Genomic DNA, 22,348 nt, shown 5'->3' on the forward strand with positions numbered 1-22,348 from the left:
TTTCTTTTTTTTTCCTCTCCCATGTTTTTTCTCTTTTTTTTTTCTGATTTTTCTCACTTAACATGATTCATAAAGCAATGTGCATTAAAATAATTAATTTTAAAAAGAAATATGGAGGAGATCATAAAGTGAAAGTGAGAAATTCACAGATGAATATTTTCATGCTGGATATATAGTCACCAATATCAAGATGTTATGGGCCAGAACTCTGTAGTTGAAACAAGGATTTGTACAAGCTGCTAATTCAGTAGAATTGGTAAGACAATGGTTATCTAGTTTAGCATGGTCATTAATAGTTCTCTAGTTCAGTATATGTACTTAGTACTTAATGTAGTTCTACAAGATTCACACCCATGATAATGTAATTATAATAGAGCATATAAACTGGTACAAACTCAGCCAGACAGATTTATTCCATCTCACACTACTGTGGTGGCAGGGCTCTCCTCCTTCACTTCTCCAATGAAACCAAGAATCTAGAAGGCCTCAAGAAAGTTAACCTGGGCCCTAGGCAAGGAAACTAGATTGTGAAGGAAATAATAAAGGATTGGGATCTTAATACCTGGCCATTCTTGTGGTGAATTGCAAGGAAGGCTGGTCGCAAGACCTCCAGAAAACTAACTGGAGCACTACATCAAGAGAGCTAGATGAAGACCCCAAAGTGTGACTAAATGGATAACTTATGAGAAGAAGTGGGCCAAATGTAGAAAAGAGAAAAAATTAGAAATTAAATGCAATTTGCTATGCTGGAACAAGTACTTATTTATTGGGTTCATATCTCCATGCACACACACACACACACACACACACACACACACACACACATAAACATACACACCTCCCTCCAAACATCTATCCCTATCTTTCTATATAGATAGATATATCTATAGATATGTCTATATATAGATACATGTTTATATGTATATAGATATATGTCTATAGATAGATACATAGAGATACTTCTCTCTTTCTTTGTAGATGTATATACACATATTCAAGTAGATGTAGATATAAAGATACGTACCAACATTTTAAAAGTAATACCCATATAGGATAACCTATTGTGGGAGTTAGAAAGATTAATATGAGAAGACTTCATGCAGACAGGGTAACTTGTTTCTTTTTTCTTTGGGCAGGAATCATACAACCTTCATTTTTTAAAAAGTAATTATAAGTTTTTATTTCTCAAAATACATGCAAAAATTGTTTCCAACATGGGGTGACTTTTTTTTGTTGAATCATTTCCGTCATTTGGGCTTTTTTTTTTTTTTTGACAAAGATACTGGAGTGGTTCTTTATTTCCTTCATCAGATGAGGAAAGTAATGTAAACACAGTTAAGCTATTTACCTGGGTTTACAGATAATAAATGTCTGAAGCCAGATTTTAACTCAGGAAGATGAGTCTTGTGATTCCAAGCTCATGTTACATATGTAACTCATAAGAATTTTCTTGTTATTATGGCAGTTAGAAGGAGCATATATAAATAGAGACAACAGGTATGAGTTCAACTTGAAGGGATAATATCTTTAAAAATAAAATTAAGTGATGAGAGAGGGATGTACTGGAAGAATGGGAAAGGAGAAATGGAATGGTATGCATGACCTTCCATAAAAGAGGCAAGAAAAAGCTTGTACATATTTAACATATATTGAATTACCTGCCGTCTGGGGGAAGGGATGGGAGGAAGGGAGGGGAAAATTTGGAACACAAGATTTTGAAAGGGTGAATATTGAAAATTATCCATGCATATATTTTGAAATTAAAAAAGCTTTCATAAAATGTATTTCAAATATATAAAAATAAAAATCTTAAAGAAAATTTTAAAAAGAATTTAAAGTTTAATTAATAATTAAATTCTAAAACTATAGTACTCTAGTCAGGGTCGAGTCAAGGTGCCCCAAAGATTAATATCTTTGGGTAGGTCGTTTCTCATCTCAACACCAGTTTAGGGGCATATCTTTAAGAGGGGATCAGAATTTGAATCCCTTCATGGAGATAGAGATAGGAGGAATGATTGTTGACATTGAAAATCAATAAATATGCTGAAAAAATTCTTTGCAAAGCAAAAAACAAAATCCAGACATTCCCCAATTGAAATATGGTAAAAAGATAAAATATATTCTCAAAGAGCTATAATGAGGCATGCCTTTTGATTTAATTAAACATAACTAGACATGAATCCGAAAAGAGATTTTCTTTTTTTCTTCTTTTTTATTGTTATTACTTTTTATTGACAGAACATATACACAGGTAATTTTTACAACATTATCCCTTGCACTCACTTCTGTTCTGACTTTTCCCTTCCCTCTATCCACTCTCTCCCCTAGATAGCAGGCAGTCTTATACATATTAAATATGTTATAGTATATCCTAGATACAATATATGTGTGCAGAACCATACAATTCTCTTGTTGCACAAGAATTGGATTCAGAAGATAAAAATAACCTGGGAAGAAAAACAAAAATGCAAATAGTTCACACTCATTTCCCAGTGTTCCTTCTCTGGGTAGAGCTGATTCTGTCCATCATTGATCAATTGGAACTGAATTAGATCTTCTCTTTGTCAAAGATACCCACTTCCATCAGAATAGATCCTCATATAGTATTGTTGTTGAAGTGTATAATGATCTCCTGGTTCTGCTCATTTCACTCCTGATAGTGATTTCTTACAGAACAATATAACATTCCATAACATTCATATAACACAATTTACCCAATCATTCCCAAATGATGGGCATCTATTTATTTTCAAGTTTCTAGCCACTACAAAAAGTGCTGCCACAAACATTTTAGCATGTACAGGTCCCTTTCTTTTCTAAAAAGTGAGTATTAAATGTAACTTGAGGGGCAGCTAAATGGATCAGTGGATAAAACACTGGACTCGATTTCAAATCCAGCCTCAGACCCGTGACATAAGCTGTATGATGCTAGGCAAATTACCTGACCCTAACTGACTTGCCAAAAGAATTTATCTAAATGTTACCTGTACTGTACTGCTTATTTATATCTCTTTGGGTCTGGTACTTTCAATGAGCTCAAATTTCTGAAATATTTTTCTTAAATTGGTATTCTTCCAATGATGCTATATGTCTGCAAAGCATGGAATAATACTGTGATCTCTGAAAAATTCATTTCAATGTACCCAAAGAAAAATGAAGAGGTATGAAACAAGTATTAGTAGATACCACAAGAAATGGCAATGTATTAGAATATGCTGCCTTAGAGAGAGTGATATACTTGAAGACAAGAAAATGTGCAGTCAAATCTCATCTTAGATAGTTGCTTTATGATTTCTAGCAAATCACTGAACCTTTGATCCTTATTTCCAACTCTAGCCTTTTTCTACTTAACAGTCCTGTTTTTTGCTATTACATGCAAACATAGTTTTCAACACTTATTTTTATAAGATTTTTATTTTCATTTTTCTCCTTCCCTCTCTTTTCTTCTTCCTCCCCAAAACAGCAAGAAATCTCATATAGGTTATACATGTACAATTATATTAAACATATTTCCACATTGGTCATGATGTGAAAGAAGAATCAGAACAAAATGTGAAAACCACAAGAAAGAAAGAAAAGCAAAAAAGTGAAATGTTATACTTCAATTTTCATTCAGACTCCATAGTTCTTTCTCTGGATATAGATAGAATTTTCCATCATTAATCTTTTGGAATTATCTTAGATCATTGTATTGCTGAGAAGAGCTAAATCTATCAAAGTTGATCATAACACAAAGTTACTCTTACTATGTAAAATGTTCTCCTAATTCTGTTCACTTCACTCAGCATTAGTAGTTCATGAAAGTCTTTCCAGATTTTTTTTTTCTGAAATCCACCTGCAATATCATAGTTTTATAGTCCTCTGGGGATATCAACTCTAAATTTTAATGGTACCTATGTTAAGAAAATTATCAATTGAAATAACATAGGTACAATTCTTTGCAAAAATAAAGGCATTATATAAAAATGAATGATTGTTGTAATTATTGCATAACCAATGATTACCTATACAGAAGTGGCATCATTGGAGAGATGTTTGATTCAAAAATATAGTAGATATATACTACAATAAATGTTGTTACAAATCATGACTAGAAGACTTAATAAGAAAGCATGATGTATATTTATCAACAAAAAGAAAATGTACAATAGATACATGATGTGGAGTATATTTTTAGATGTGGCCAGTGAGTGGATATTGTTTTCTTGAATTGCCTAGTTGTTAAAATGTCAGTTATATTTGGACAAAAAAGAACATTAATAAATTTTTTTACAAAAAATATAATTTGGTTATAAATATGACATATATAATTTAGAAGTGGATTATTTGCTTCATTATTATTCATATAATTCCAAACATACATATGAAGAATGCCCCAATAATGTTAGGTGTATCCTTCATAGGAGATTTAAGTGAAGACATGAACACAAAATGTTGTCTTCACAAGTCATCAGAACTGAGCTTCACTGTTCTTGTTCATCAATCTTAATGATGCTATGCTTTAGAGTTTCCTCACTCTCCAAATTTATCTCCATTTTCCATACCCTTTAAAAGCATGTTGTTCATTTAGGCACTCTAATAAAATTAAGCACTTCTTCTTTCTTATTTTAAAGATTTTTTTTGGTCTCATTTTATTTTTTCTCAATTATATATAAAATGTTTTACATTAATTTTTTTTATTTTGAGTTTCAAGTTCTTTCCCTTCTTCCCTATTCACCTCACCCCTTGAGAAGAAAAACATTGATATCAATTATATATGTAAAGTCATGAAAAAGATATTTCCACATTAGTCACTTGCAAAAGAAATCACAAATCACCAAGGAAAAATTCAAAAGTAAAATTTTGCTTTAATCATCACTCAGACTGTCATTTATCTCTCTGAATATGGATAATAATATTTTTCATTATGGGTTCTTTACAACTGATTTAAATTCCTATCTTGATCAGAGTATCCAAGTCTTTCAGTTGATCATCCTCACAATACTGCAGTTACTGTGCACAGTGTTCAATTGGTTCTGCTCATTTTATTGTGCATTACTTCATAGAAATCTTCCCAGAGTTTTTTGAAACCATCCTGTTCATCAGTTCTTAAAAACAATACTGTGGCATCATAATGATATACCACAACTTGTCAATTCATTCTCCAGTTTAGGTTTCTATTGTTTCATTTGGACAATTCAAGTTTTTAAGGAGCTTTTTTTCAGTATATTTTGTGTCTCTTTTACCATTTGGCTAATTCTGTTTTTTATCTGGGTTATTTTTCTTCAAGGTGGTGTGTGTGTGTGTGTGTGTGTGTGTGTGTGTGTGTGCACATGTGTGTGTGCCTGTGTGTATGTGTTTTTTTAAACCAAACTATTGATTCTCTTTTCGTAATTTTCTTGCATCACTTTTATTTTGTCCCTGTTTTTCTTTCCCTTTCTTATTTGATTTTTAAAAATCTTTAAATCTTCTAGTAATTCTTCTTAAGCTTATGTCCAACTCAGCTTTTTTGAAGTTTTGCTCACAGAATTTTGCTGCTGTTATCTTTTGATTTTGTGCTGTGATATTTCTTGTCATCATAGTAATTTTCTATGGTGAAGGATTTTTTGTTCTTGTTCATTTTTCTCAAACTATTTCTTGATTTAATTATGTTAAAATTCTGTTCTGCTCCTGGGGTGGGAGAGGCAGTATCCCAAGCTTCAGTTGTGTGTGTGTGTGTGTGTGTGTGTGTGTGTGTGTGTGTGTGTGTGTGTATGTGTGTGTGTTGCCATTTTTGAAGAAAGTTCTGGAGGTTCTATAAGTTTTTGATGGTATGATCTAAGGAGAGACGTGGTCTCTGGTTTCCTGGCCTGTGCTCTGGTCTTTACCTAGAAAGGGATCTTCTTATCCTGCAGCTCCAAATACTGGTGTTCTTCTTTGTCCTGGAACTATTACCAGAGTCTTTGTTTCCTTGTGATTCACTTTTCTTTGCCTTTGACTTACAACCTAGAATCTAGATCTGAGCAATTCAACAAGATCCTGAATCCAATGATAGCAATGTATGTCCTGTTCACCAGTCATCTGATCTCCTTACTGTTTATGGGGTGAGGGCTCCGGAAGCTGCAGCTGCCACTGCTACAGCCATTTGTAGAGCTTACTGCTGGTACCCCAGTATGACCTGTACTATACTCTATTCCAATGTGACAGACCTTTCCTGCTAACCACCTAAGTTGTCTTGAGTTGGAAAATTGTTGCACTCTGACTTTTGTGGTCTTTATTAGTTATTCCCAGGTTTGATTTTAGGTGCTACTCTGAAGTTGTTTGAAAAGCAATAGGGGAGAGTTCAGGTGATTTTTTACCTTTACTCTGCCATTTGGGCTACTTAACCATTTCTTTTTAAATGAATTCTCTTGCCATCCTTTTCATTACTTTTTTTCCAGTAACTTTATTTTAAATACACATTTCTTTATGAATAATGTTGGAATAGAAAAAAATCAAAGCTTAAAGGAAAAATCATGAAAGAAAAAAACAGAAAAAAAGAAGTGAACATACCATATATTGATGATGTACATTCAGTCTTCTTAGATTTTGTTTTTTCTGTATACAGATGGCATTTTCTGTCCAAAGGCTATTGGGATAACTTTGGGCCACTAAATCACTGAGAAAAGCAAAGTCTTCCACAGCTGATCATTGTACATTCTTGCTGTTCCCGTGTACAATGTATTCCTAATCTCCTTATTTTACTCAGTTACTTAATTCATGTAAATTTTTCCAGGCCTTTCTAAAATCAGCTTGTTCATCACTTTTATATCACAATAATATTCCATTATCTTGATATACCACAACTTGATCAGCCATACCCCAAATGGCCATCTACTCCTTTTTCAATCCTTTACTATCACAAAAAGAGCTGCTACAAACATTTTTGCATGTGTGTGTCCTTTTCCCTCCTTTATGATGTGCTTGGGATGTAGATCCTGTAATGGGGTATGCACAATTTTATAGCCCTTTAGCATAGTTCCAAATTGCTCTCCAGAATCATTTCATAACTCCACCAACAATGCATTAGTGTTTCAACTTTCCCACATCCCCTTCAACATTTATCATTATTTTTTCCTGTCATCTTAGCCAATCTGAAAGGTGTGAAGTGGTACTTCAGAAGTGTGTTTTAATTTGCATTTCTCTAATCAATAGTGATTTAGAACATTTTTTCATATAACTATTGATGGCTTTAATTTCATCATCTAAAAAACGTTCATGTCCTTTAACCATTTATCAATTGGGGAATGACTTGTATTCTTATAAATTTGGCACAGTTCTTTATATATTTTAGACATGATAACTTTATCAGAAACACTGGTTGTTAAAATTTTTTCCAGCTTTGTATTTCCCTTTTAATCTTGGATTTATTGGCTTTGTTTGTGCAAACACTGTAATTTAACATAATCAAAGTTGCCCATTTTGCTTTTCATAATGTTCTCTAGTTATTTGATGATAAATTCTTCTCTTCTCCAAAGATTTGATAAGTAAATTCTCCCTTGCTCTCCTAATTTGTTTATTTTATCATACATTGTGCTCAAATGATGTACTCATTTTGACCTTATTTTGGTATGGGTTGTGAGATGTGGGTCTATGCCAAGTTTCTGATATAATTTTCCAGGTTCTCCAAAATTTTGTCAAATAGTGACTTCTTACTCCAGAAGCTAAAGTTTGAGGGGTTATCAAATATTAGATTACTATAGGCCTTGATTATTGTCTCATATGTAGCTAGTCTATTTCACTGTACACCCCTCTATTTTTTAACCAGTACCAAATGATATTGATGACTGCTACTTTATAATATAGTTGAAGGTTTGGTACTATTAGGCCTCCAACCTTTGTAGTTTTTTTCATGAATTCCCTTAATATTCTTGACATTTTGTTCTTCCAGATGAATACTGTTATTATTTTTTTCAGTTCTATAAAATAATTTTTGACAGTTTTATTGGTATAGCACTGAACAAGAAGACCAATTTAGGCAGAATTATCATTTTTATTATATTAGCTCAGCTTACCCATGAGCAAATGATATTTTTCCACTAATTTAGATCTGGCTTTATTTGTATGATAATTGTTTAATAATTGTATTTATATAGTTCTTGGGTTTGTTTTGTCATTAGACCCCCCAAATATTTTATTTTATCTACAGTAATTTTAAATGGAATTTGTCTTTCTATCTCTTATTGATGGGCTCCATCAGTAATATATAGAAATGTTGATGATTTGTGTCAGTTTATTTTATGTTCTGCAACTTTGCTAAAGCTGTGAATTGTTTCCAGTAAGGTTTTGGATGATTTTCTAGGATTCTCTAAATATATCATCATATCATCTGCAAAGAGTGACAAGATATTTCCTCATCACCTATTCTAATTCCTTTAATTTATTTTTCTTTTCTTATTGCTAAAGTAAACATTTGTAGTACAGTGTTGAATAATAGTGGTGATAATGAGCATCCTTGTTTCACCCTGATTTTATTGGGAAGGTGTCCACCTTCTCTCCATTACAAACAATGCTTGCAATTCATTTTAGGCAGATATTTTAAGGAAAGCTGCCTTCATTCCTATTCTTTCTAGTATTTCTAATAGGAATGTTTACTATGTTTTGTGAAAATCTTTTTCTACATCTTTCAAGATTATCATATTATTTCTGTTGGTTTTGTTATGTATATGGTCAATGATGGCAATAGTTTTCCTGATATTGAACCAGCTCTGCATTCCTGTTATAAATCCCCCTTGGTCATAGTGTATTATCGTGCTGATTATTCACTGTAATTTCTTTGTTAATATTGTATTTAAATGTTTTGCATCAATATTTATCAGAGAAATTAGTATGTAATTTTCTTTCTCTATTTTGGCTCTTTCTGGTTTAGGCAGTATCATATTTGTATCATAAAAAGAATTGGTAGGACTCCTTCTTTATTTATTTTTCCAAATAGTTTACATAGTAGTGGAATTATTTGTTCTTTAAATTTTTGGTAGAATTCACTTGTGAATCCATCTAGCCCCAGGGATTTTTTCTTAAGGAGTTCATTAATGGCTTGTTCAGTTTTTTTTTTTTTCCTTAAATGGGACTATTTAAATAATTTATTTCCTCTTCTGTTAATCTGGGTATTTCATATTTTTGTAAATATTCATCCATTTAAGTTATATTGTCTGACTTGCTGTCATGCAGCTGGGTAAAATAACTCCTAATTATTGCTTTAATTTCTTTGTCATTAGTGGTAAGTTCACCCTTTTCTCTCTTAGTGTTGGCAATTCTTTTTCTTTCATTTTTCTAATCAAATAAAGCAGCAGTTTATTTTATTGTTTTTTTTTCCATAAAACCAATTGGTTTTATTTATTAGTTTGATAGTTTTCTTAGCTGCATTTTTATTAATTTCCCCTTTGAGTTTCAGAATTTCAAATTTGGTATTTAATTGGGGGGAGTAATTTGTTCTTTTTCTAGCTGTTTTAGGTACATGCCTAATTCATTGATCTCCTCATTCTCCATTTTATTCATGTAGCCATTTAGAAATATGAAATTTCCCCTGAGAATTGTTTTGGCTACATCACACAAGTTTTAATGTGTTGTCTTATTATTGTTATTCTTTTGGATAAAATTATGAATTGTTTCTGTGATTTGTTTTTTGACTCACTCATTTTTAAAAAAATAGATTATTTAATTTCCAGTTGTTTTAGTCTAACTTTTCCTGCCCCTTTATTGAATATAATTTTTATTGCGTTGTGGTCTGAAAAGAAATCATTTACTATTTCTGCCTTTCTGTATTTCATTGTGAGTTTTTAATGCCCCAATACATGGTCAATTTTTTGTATAGATATGAATGATTTATCTTAAAAAGATAAATCTTTGGGGCAGCTAGGTGGCGCAGTGGAAAGAGCACCAGACCTGAAGTCAGGAGGACCTGAGTTCAAATTTGACCTCAGATACTTAACACTTCCTAGTGTGTGACCCTAGGCAAGTCACTTAACCCCAATTGCCTCAGGGAAAAAAAAAGATACGTCTTTTCATTCAACATTTCCACTGGTCTTGTAGCACACTAGATGATTTCTGCTTCATGCCTATTTTTAAAAATATTTTATGCTAGTTCAAACTTTTGCTTTTCATACAATTTCATACCTGTAATTATATTTTCTGAGTTCATTTATCTTGGACTATTGAGAGTAGAGCCATGATAAAAATGTAAAGGAAGTGCTTAGCCAAACGTTTCCAAAATTCCCCATCAAACAACTTTAAAATAATGTCTCAGATACAAATCTGGAATGGAAGAGCCATCAGAAGTCAGGATAAGACATTTTTCCTTCCTAATTCATTTTAGGAGGTTGGAAGGAGAAATATGTGACACAGAAATAGATGTTGGCCTAAAACTTTTGTTGGTGCTACAGTAGTGATAGGACTAGGTGAAGGCAAAGGAAGTAGTAGCAGCTTCAGGAGCTCTCACATAAGAGATAGAAAATGGATCTGATAGCTAGTCAGAAGCAGATTAATGGGACTGATGTCCTAGCACTAGATGATGGATTAGAAGCTGTTTTGATAATTCCATTATATTCCTATATGTGTGTGTGTGTGTGTGTGTGTGTGTGTGTGTGTGTGTATCCACTTCTGGGTCCAGTTCAAAAACAAAGAGAAGAAATTTCAGATAAGAAGGAATAGGGATTCTGAGAATTTTTGTTTTTAGGGACCTCAAGTAACATTATCACTTCCAGTATTAAGAGATCAGGGACACTGAAGTGCAGTATCAATTGCAATCCCAAGAAATAATGGGCATTTACTGGGGAAGGGCTAGGACTCAGTCTAGGAGAGCAGAGACTACACGTTTTCTTAGAACATACCACATCAAAAATACCAAACCTTACAGACCTCTAGAAGTTGCTATGAAAACAACAGTGAGAAAAGCCTGACGCTTGGGGCAATGCCACATGTCCATGTCAGGAACAGAGCTTCACTTCAACAATTGGGCTAGAAAAATAATCAAACAAGAAAAAAAAGAACCTGATAACAAAAATCTACTATGTTGGCAGGAAAGATTAAAATACAGACTCAGGAGAAAATGAAGTCAAAACATCTACAAGCAAAGCTTCAAGAAAAACTATGAAATTAGAAATTGTTTGCACAAACAAAACTAATGTAGCTGTAATTAGAATAAAAACAAGAAACTGGGGGAAAGCATTTTTCCAAATTTCTCTGAAAAAGGTTTTATTTCTGAAATATATAGGGAACTGAGCCAAATTTATAACTCTGAACTACCACTCACACCTAATTGCTTATATGACATAATAGTAAATGACAAGTGCTGGAGAGAGTTAGGGGAAAAAATGAGGCACTAATGCACTGTACCCAGTCTCTTCCATTAGTACAGTAGATTTTCTTCCATTTTAAGAAGCCAAAAATGATGGAGATATCCTATCAAATTTTCATCATCTTTTGCTCTATTTGTTTTTGTTAACTGTAATATTAACAATTAAAATTTTAACATAACAGACATCATACAACCAGCAAATGTTACAGTTAAGCCTCAAGTATCCTCAGATTCTTATCATGGTTGGAGTTAATGCTTCTTTATACAGAATGTTCCCTCTCTGATTTTCATGACTATTGCCAGCTTTTCCTTTTTGTATTAATAAAATGAATAGTAACAATATTCAGATTTTTAGGAAATTCTGAGCAGTATAATTATATAGTTCCAATCCCTGACATAAAAAGAATAGTCTTTCATTTGGGTTGAGTAGTGTTTTCAGCGACATCACAGGCCCATCTCAGAATTATATCTATATGACCCTTACTTACAAAAAAACAGAATGGGTTCTGAAATGAAATAATAGATTCTAGTAATTTAATACTAGTCAATATTGTGACATCATCTCTGTAAGGGAGTTAATTTCCACTTGCAGAAAGGTGATGGCTCTGGTTGTTTGAGCTATGGCTTGGAGCATGTTCTGTGCTAGGCTAACTTCCCAGCCTCAGAAGAAAAATTCCTTATTTACTTAAATGCTCTGTTCCTTCCCATACTTGGGGCTAATATTATATCATTTCATTGTTGTCCAGGGTGAAATGTGCTATCACCAATTGAGCTTGTTGTTTCTACACTAACCTGTCAGAAGACATCATCACCAATGTCCATGAATTTCATCAAATTATGTTAGACACTCCATGAATTGTCATTGAAACCCATGTTGAAGACAGTGGTTCCTAATAGGATCTCTCTCCCTGCGTTTCTTCATTATTTTCCTATTTCAAAGGGATGGCATATTTGCCATGGTAATTAAATAAATCTTTATTATACTGTGTTGTTTTTTTTAATCATTTCCCCAGCTTATATAGCTCTGTGTTGTTTGTATTAAAGCATTCTAAAATTGATTCCTAGATATACTATGGTAGTTAAAGATGATCCACCCCAGGAAGGAGATATTAGAAATATATTCAAGTGTTGACACATATGAATTCAAAGGAGAAAATCCAAAATCATATAAAAAATTCAGATATGGGATTATGGTTGACTTACTGCTGACTTTCAGCACTTTTTCTTTTCTATGAACAAGAATTAATTGAAAATGTTCTTGTTTTATCCCTGGTTTTTTTGTATGAATGTCTTATTATTTGAGATAATCTTCTGATGTTCCCTTAATGGAAGCAGTCAGGTAGTACACTGGAATACTAGACCTGGAATGAAGAAAATCTGAGTATGAAGTTGGCTTCTGGTAGCTGTGTCATCCTTGGCAAACCATTTAACTCCCCCTCTACTTCAGTTTCCTCATGTGTGAAAGGGGAAATAATAGTAGCTATCTGCCAGTCATCATGAGAATAAAAATGAGATAATGTTTATAAAGTACTTTGCAACCTTCAATTCAATATAAATATTGTTCTTATTATTATGTTTTGGAGCTTTAGTTAAAAATTCCCACAGAGGCTATAATCCATGTTATGTATTTTCTACTTTATAATTATTGACAAACTGATTCACTTGGGAAGACAGAATGCACTTGTTTTGCTACTCCTCTTCACATATGCTTCCCCTGTTGTCATGGTCTAAGTTTGCCAAGGCACTGTTTTTTAAGGATCCTGGAAAGGTGTGCAGCTACTCCACCATTACAATGGATCCAAATGTCTCTGCTCACACATATGATTTCCAATAGCCTGCTTTCTACTGCTGTGATCATGCTTTCTGCTAATATAAAGTTTTTAGATAGCTCAGGTCTTTGCATAAGATGATTCATGGGAGATGTTTCTCAAGAATAAAAGGAGTAAATAGTAATCAATTTTCAATCAATTATCTTCTTATAACCACATTTATCACATATGTAGTTTTATGCTCAAAAACACATTAGATTAGCATTCTATTCAGCATTAGTTCAACCAATTAGTCCATTACTTCCCTATTGTATAGCTTATGTAAATAAACTAAGTTCCCCATTTCTAGTAAAAGCCTTAAACACGTTTAGTTCCTTATTTCTACTAAAACAAAAGCTGCAGCTTAAAGGTCAAAGTAACCTCTAGATTACCCAGGATAAAAAAATCTGCATGCTCTGAGTGTTATTTCTCATTCTTGTGGAAGTTCCCAGTTCTTGACACATGACAGATTTCCATAACAACAATGGAAAGACTCAAAACACTCCAATCAGATATTGTCAATATCCATGAAAAATCATGTTGCTTAATTTAGGATCAATGCTCCTCATTTCTTGTTTATATTCCTAACGTTCATCACTTATATCTATAAAAATGCTCTGAAAATTCAGTTCAGGGTCTTTTTACCAACTGAGTTGGTCTTAGAGTTATTTTAATAATCAACTTAGCCACTGCTAATAAACTGTTTGTTCTTGAAACATTTTGCTGCAGTTTCCCTTATTTGTGGATTTCACTTGCAGTAGGATTATATGATGTATATTATATATGAAAAATGAGATATCCTTTACAAAAATATGCATCTTCGTCTTATGCTTTGTTTACAAAGAAAGATTGTATTAGTTTTGTCATTCACCAAATTGTTGTAAAGTTGCTTTTTTTCCCCCAGTACTTCTGTTGTACTCTTATAGTTGTACTTCTGTAAGATACTCCTATAGTACTCATATTCTTTTTTCTCATAAAAATTTACAAATTAATTTATCTTCTAAACAAGAATTTCCTTATCTCTCTAGTTGAAGAAGATTATCAAGTGACTGCTCATTAAGAATATTTCTAGGCTCATTTAATGTCATAATTGTGACAATTGCTTTTCATCAATTATATTTGCTTAGGAAATAGTGATAAACTGTGTCAATATCTGTTCCTTTTTCTATTTTTTTTGGATATTGGACATTTTGGACATGGATTATTTAAAAAGTCAGATTGGATGAACCTCAGATGAGTGATATAATTTTTATTTTAATTTTATGTTAATTTTGATAAGTTTTTTTTAATTAATCTAAAGGTCTGAATATCTAGATAGCTGATTCAGAAATGGCATGAAGAATCCATCCTAAAAGGTCAAAGTATAAAATAAATTTATTTATGAATTGTTTCAGAGCTTCTTTGTTGCAAAAAGATTGAATCATGACTAAAAAATTATCTTCTTCACAATTATGTCCCATCTGTATGGTTTCTGTTAAAGTATTTGAACAAGCTATGCCATTATTCAAATTAATGATCTAATTATTCATGATAAAATCTCAACTCTTCCATTTATTATCTATGGGACTTTGGGCAAATCATTTAGCCTTCCAAGATTTCACATTTCATCATTTATAAAATTATTTCTTTATAAATTTTTATATTTCTATTTATTTGTAAAATAAATGAGTTGGCTGAAGTAGCCAACTTCTAAGGTATTTTCCTGCTCTAGATTTACAATCCCATTCTTTTATAACTATTGATTATTTCCAAACAATGCATCCTCAAAAACCAAAGATTTGTTCTCAAATCTTGAGATTCTTACAAAAGATAAACCAGACTCACTTGTATATTTAAATTCTAGTGTGTTAAGCATAATATGCAATAGAAATAAACTGCAACCTTTCCCAGTAAGATCAGGAGTGAAACAAGGTTGCCCACTATCACCATTACTATTCAATATAGTACTAGAAACGCTAGCCTCGGCAATAAGAGCCGAGAAAGAGATTCAAGGAATTAGAGTAGGAAATGAGGAAATTAAACTATCACTTTTTGCAGATGACATGATGGTATACTTAGAGAACCCCAAAGACTCTGCTAAAAAGCTACTAGAAATAATTCAAAATTTCAGCAAAGTGGCAGGATACAAAATAAATCCACATAAATCCTCGGCATTTTTATATATCACTAACAAAATGCAACAGCAAGAGATACAAAGAGAAATTCCATTCCAAACAAATGTTGATAGTATAAAATATTTGGGAATCCATCTACCAAAGAAAAGTCAGGAATTATATGAGAAAAATTACAAAACACTTGCCACAAAAATAAAATCAGATTTAAATAATTGGAAAGATATTCAGTGCTCTTGGATAGGCCGAGCGAATATAATAAAGATGACAATACTCCCCAAACTAATCTATTTATTTAGTGCTATACCAATCAGACTCCCAAGAAACTATTTTAATGACCTAGAAAAAATAACAACAAAATTCATATGGAAGAATAAAAGGTCAAGAATTGCAAGGGAACTAATGAAAAAAAACTCAGAGGAAGGTGGTCTAAGTGTACCTGATCTAAAGCTATATTATATAGCAGCAGTCACCAAAACCATTTGGTATTGGCTAAGAAATAGACCGGTAGATCAGTGGAACAGATTAGATACAAAGGACAAAAAAGGGTACATCTATAGCAATCTAATCTTTGACAAACCCAAAGATTCCAACATTAGGGATAAAAATTCATTATTCGGAAAAAACTGTTGGGAAAACTGGAAATTAGTATGGCAGAAATTAGATATGGATCCACACTTAACACCATATACCAAGATAAGATCAAAATGGGTCCATGATTTAGGCATAAAGAGGGAGATAATAAATAGATTAGAGGAACAGAGGATAATCTACCTCTCAGACTTGTGGAGGAGGAAGGAATTTATGACCAGAGGAGAACTAGAGATCATTATTGATCACAAAATAGAAGATTTTGATTACATCAAACTAAAAAGTTTCTGTACAAATAATACTAATGCAAACAAGATTAGAAGGGAAGTAACAAATTGGGAAAATATTTTTAAAAACAAAGGTTCTGACAAAGGTCTCATTTCCAAAATATATAGAGAACTGACCATAATTTATAAGAAACCAAACCATTCTCCAATTGATAAATGGTCAAAGGATATGAACAGACAATTCTCAGAGGAAGAAATTGAAACTATATCCACTCACATGAAAGAGTGTTCCAAATCACTACTGATCAGAGAAATGCAAATTAAGACCACTCTGAGATACCACTACACACCTGTCAGATTGGCTAAGATGACAGGAACAAATAATGACAAATGTTGGAGGGGATGTGGGGAAATTGGGACACTAATACATTGCTGGTGGAGTTGTGAAAGAATCCAGCCATTCTGGAGAGCAATCTGGAATTATGCCCAAAAAGTTATCAAACTGTGCATACCCTTTGACCCAGCAGCGCTACTACTGGGATTATATCCCAAAGAAATACTAAAGAGCGGAAAGAGACATATATGTGCCAAAATGTTTGTGGCAGCTCTTTTTGTTGTAGCTAGAAACTGGAAGATGAATGGATGTCCATCAGTTGGAGAATGGTTGGGTAAATTGTGGTATATGAAAGTTATGGAATATTATTGCTCAGTAAGAAATGACCAGCAGGAGGAATACAGAGAGGGTTGAAGAGACTTAAATCAACTGATGCTGAGTGAAATGAGCAGAACCAGAAGATCACTGTATACTTCAACAATGATACTGTATGAGGATGTATTCTGATGGAAGTGGAAATCTTCAACATAAAGAAGATCCAACTCACTTCCAGTTGATCAATGATGGACAGAGGTAGATACACCCAGAGAAGAAACACTGGGAGGGGAATGTAAATTGTTAGCACTAATATCTGTCTGCCCAGGTTGCATGTACCTTCGGATTCTAATGTTTATTGTGCAACAAGAAAATGATATTCACACACATGTATTGTACTTAGACTATATTGTAACACATGTAAAATGTATGGTATTGCCTGTCGTCGGGGGGAGGGAATAAGGGAGGGGGGGTAATTTGGAAAAATGAATACAAGGGATAATATTATAAAATATATATATATATAATAAAAAAAATTAAAAAAAAAATAAATTCTAGTGTGTTTGTCAAAAATAAAATCTCACAAAACTTTATAGTTATATTCTTTGTAATCTCACATTTATGTATATGTAACACTTTTGTCCAAGATCTTTATTAAAATATATGTGTGTGTGCATATGTGTACATATACATATGAGTATGACTGTCTAAAAGAACAGATTTTGCGATGAAATACAGGTTTAACTGAAGGATGTTTTGTGCTAATAATATAGCTTTATCTAATATCATCATAAGAAAGAATCTTAGAAATCTAGCCCAACTTCTGCATTTATTGCACAACAGAAAACAGATTAAAATGTAATTGAGAAATATTTAATATAGATAATGTGCTAATGTGTTTTAAAGTCAATATATAGCTTTCAGCAAGTCTTATAAATGGTTTAATGGCCACGTTTTATATGACTTTATATGATTTTTATCACTATTATTTTATAGTACTTACTAACCAAAGGAGTAAGATCTCAAGACTTGACTTAATGTCTTCTAGCTAGACATAGGTATAGATGTATAAGAGAAACAAGAAAGGATTTTCCATTTTCTTGTATATGTATCTTCTCTTGTCTCTTTAAGAGTTAGTCTTTGCTAGGATTCATAAAACTAGATGAAGTTAAATTCGAGACATTGTAAGTGACATAAGATCTGTGTCATTTGAGGTCATAGAGAAGATAAAACAATGGAAAATCACTTTGGTTATTTATGAAAGGATGACTTGGCAACATTGAAACAATTAAAATTTTTTCTTCAGGCATTGATAATTTTGGCTATGGTCCATTTGGAATTACCATAGCCACAAGATGAAAGAAACATTCTTCTTTTGTCACTACTACTACTCAGTCTGAGTCCTTTCTCATGTCATCCACTATAATATCACTGTCAACCTTTTAAACCAAGTATTTTGTGTACGTTTTTTAATATAAAGTTGTATTCTCATTGATACCTCCTTAGTCTGTAAAAATCCATATTCAAGAAAGTCCTGTCATAATTAGTAGACATTGTGCTTTGAAGTAGAATGCTTGAAATATATAGGGTTAAAATGCCATTGTGAGGATGCTTTGACCTCTGCACCATTCCTAATGGCCAGCAGAGAGCAGTAATGCCCAAGCCAAGCCACAGCAACATCAAGCTGGCTTAGATGCTGATGGGAGAAGACTGCTTACAGCTGGAGAATATTGGTTTAAGAGTGTAGGAACAAGAGTTCACAAAGATATATTTTACTAAAGAGACTGATGGAAATGGGAGTGTGGTGCAAATGAGTCTCCAATCCAGAAAGGCAGACCGGAATGTCTTCAGAAGTCATGATACCAAGGAAGAGACCAAGAGCCAAGGCAAACATCATGAGCAAGGATGTGGTCCAGAAGTCAAAAGGTCCATGCAAAAAGACATTACAAGGGGAAAGATAGACAACTTAGAGCAACAACAATGGCTGAAACAAATTTCCTCCTGACATAGCTTCTGTGTGAACAGAGACTTTTGGATCCATTGTAATGGTGCAGTAGCTGCACACCCTTCAGGATGTTAAAGAACCAGTGCCTTGGCAAACTTAGAGACTTTAGAACAGGGGAAGCATATGTGAAGAGGAGGAGCAACGCAAGTACATTCTGTCCTTCCAAGTAAACCAGTTTGTCAATAATTGTAAAAGTAGAAAATAAATAACATGGATTGTAGCCTTTGTGGGAATTTTTAACTAAAGCTCCAAAACATAAATAATAAGAATAATAATATTTATATTGAATTGAAGGTTGCAAAGTACTTTATAAACATTATCTCATTTTTATTCTCATAATGACTCTGGCAAATAGCTGCTATTATTATTTTCCCCCTTCACAGATGAGGAAACTGAAGTAGAGGGGGAATTAAAGGGTTTGCCAAGGGTAACACAGCTACCAGTTATCTGAAGCCAACTTCATACTTAAATTTTCTTCAATCCAGGTTCAGTATTCCAGTGTGTTACCTGACTGCCTCCATTAAGGGATCATCAGGAGATTATAATCCTCAAATAATAAGACATTCATACAAGAAAAGCCAGGGAGAAACCAAGAACATTTTCAATTAATTGTTGTTCATAGAAAAGAAAAAGTGCTGAAAGTCAGTAGTAAATCAACCATAATCCCATATCTGAGTTTTTATATGACTTTGGATTTTCTCCTTTGAATTCATATGTGTCAACACTTCAATGTTTTTCTAATACTTTGTTTAAACTAAGATAAAATGTTTATAAGTCAGAGGGGAGAAAATCATTCCTTAGTCAAATATATGACGTACCTTTCCCTAGACCTGATGTAGATCTTGATCTAAGAAGCACCTAAAGGAAGAAGGAGTATCAAAGTCCTGAGAGTTATATAAATACATAAATCTTTTTTTTTCTCCAAGGTAATTCATAGATCCCTTTGCTCCCCAATAGTCTGAGTGGACAACACTCACTCTGGCTCAAAAATAGATTCTAATATACCCTTAAGGAATATTTTTAAAAAATCTACCCAAAAGCAAAGGTCCTTGTTGTTCTACATGCTATGATGATTAATTGGTTGCCATTAACATCAATTAAAAGATTCAAAGGCTATAACACCAAAGATCTTTTTTGTTGTCCACTACATCACAGATGATGAGACAGATGATGCAAAGTGAGAAAAATGTTTGTGGACACAAGGCATCTCCCAAATGAAGATGTATGAAGCAAGATGCCATATTAATAGTTCCTCAGATGCTTTCATCACAAGGAGAAAATTCATCTATATTCATTTAGAAACTTGCAAGAACATAGATTTTATCAAATACAAGAATGGTAACCTGTGTATGATGACTGGTATTATCAACAAGAACAAAATTTTCCTTTCTTTTGCAATCCTTGCAAAGAAGAATACTAGGGACAAAAGCTTTGCCATTAACTTTTTGAATCATCAAGGATTGTATTGTTTGCTTTGAGGAAAGAGTATACATTTTCTATTGCTGAAAAAAAACAATCAATTGACAGAGAAGTGGAGAAATGATTGTAGATCAGAACAAAATTTCTATATTCAAATTAAAATGTCACAGTCATGTTATAGCTTTTCTAAGAAGCCCTGAAAAGGTGACTTTTTTCAGCAAACTACTTTCTTCAATCACATAGAAATAATATCACAATCTATATTTCTACCACCTCTCAATAGTTCTTTCAAATAATGATTTTAAACCATGACCCATTCCCAGATAAGAATAGCATTAAAAAAGAAGGTAATAGTTCTGGAATCAAATATACCTCCTATCACTTTGAAAGCAAAACTAGTAAATAAACCATAAAAAGTAAAGCACACATTACATAATTTATTTTCATGACTATTCTGAGGATTTGTTGCAGTTATCAATATTTCCAAAAGGTATAGTAATGTGTGTTTTTTTCTTTCCATAAAATTATTCCTCATGTTCCAGTTTCAATAGAATTAGTTAGGTCTGTTTTCAGGTAGATCCAACAGCAAGGGAAATCACATGTACAATTTATTGTATTTAAATGCTTTAATTTTAAAATGTATTTAAACTATTGCTCTTAACATGTAATTTTTTAAAATAAATTAAGTTCCAAAGTATTTTCTCTTCCATCATCACTTTACTTTGGATCAATACATAAATATTTTAACTGGTTGTGATTCCTGAGTTGTTTTTCTTTTATAGTATCTCCTTACAGGGATAAACTTTCTACCTGTTCCCAGGATACCAGAGACAGATGCATAGCCATTAACAAAGTTATGGTGAAAAGATACACTATCCTGGATTTAACATTTTTTTCCTGAGAAGAATTATTCATGAGTTTCTGGGTGGGAGTATAGTTCAAATAGATTGGTGTTATTTAGATAAAGACTGCCATATAGATTATGTAACTTAGCTTTAAAGTCTAAAGAATCAGATTAAAATATATTATTTTAAACTATCAAAATTCTGAACATCCCAAATGACAAGGCAAACATTAAAAAAAAGAAAAACATATTGTTTCTTTCCAACTCAAAATAAGAAAAACACAATACTACATCATGAAACTACTTCATTTAAAAAATTTTTATAACTGCATAAATAATATTTGCATAAATAAGATCATGTCTGGAGATTAGGATTTGGATTTCTGGACCCTGGATTAAAATAATTTTGTAAGAATATATTTGCCTAAGATCTTGCAAATATAAACAAAAGGGCTTTTAGGTAAAAAGGAAGAGGTGGGACGAAATTGACAATGTATATTTACTAAGTCTATAATCATAAAGAGAAGCTACAATATAAGAAGAATATCACTTAAAAAACCTAGAAGTTCATGGGAGGCTAAATCTAAGAAATGAAATGGAAATAAAACTCATGGCCTCGGATAGCTGAGGCCACAATAGTCAAGTTTGCAAAGTTTGGCTAAGAAAAGGAAGATGAATGAAAGATCTGAATAATATAAGAGAGGAAAGAGATATGATATCAAAGAGATCACAAATTGAATATACCTGGAGATTAAATTTTATATAAAAGGAGTAGGGAGATGATAAAAAGTAATATAGTTGAGTGAAGAAATTTGAGTTCCAGATAGGGAAAACATAGTGGAAATCATTTGGTAAAGATTAATGGAGGTTAAAATGGAGTAACTCATATTTATAAGATATGTTTTGGGCTACCTATGTCCCTTGCAACTACAAAACTTTATAATCATTTGACACAATAATTCTTAATTGTGAGTATCTAGAATAATATCTGAGTAAATTATGAACTTTAAAAGATAATACTTTACATTTGCAAGCTTCATGATGCAAAAAAGGTCTTTTATATGTGCATTAGTAAGACATATAGTGAACGTGTAGAATTCCAAACTTGAAATCAGGAAGACCTGAATTCAAGAATCATCTTTGAAACATGCTGGTTTTTTGTTTTATTTTGCCTACCAATTGTTCTAATTATAAGCTGAGCTACAGACACTAAACTGAGAAATTGAACCAGTATGATATTTTTTAAATTTCCCTCATAATTATATGAACATGCTGTTCATTATAAAATAGTGTCAAGGATACATACAAGTCGAGTCAATGAATAGGACTTGAACCCACATTCCCTGAGCAAAGATTTGATTGTAATACCAGTGAAAGACAAACGATGCCAGCTAAACTTTG

The sequence above is a fragment of the Sminthopsis crassicaudata genome, chromosome 1, assembly GCF_048593235.1.
Source record: "Sminthopsis crassicaudata isolate SCR6 chromosome 1, ASM4859323v1, whole genome shotgun sequence".
In the NCBI taxonomy this organism is placed as follows: domain Eukaryota; kingdom Metazoa; phylum Chordata; class Mammalia; order Dasyuromorphia; family Dasyuridae; genus Sminthopsis; species Sminthopsis crassicaudata.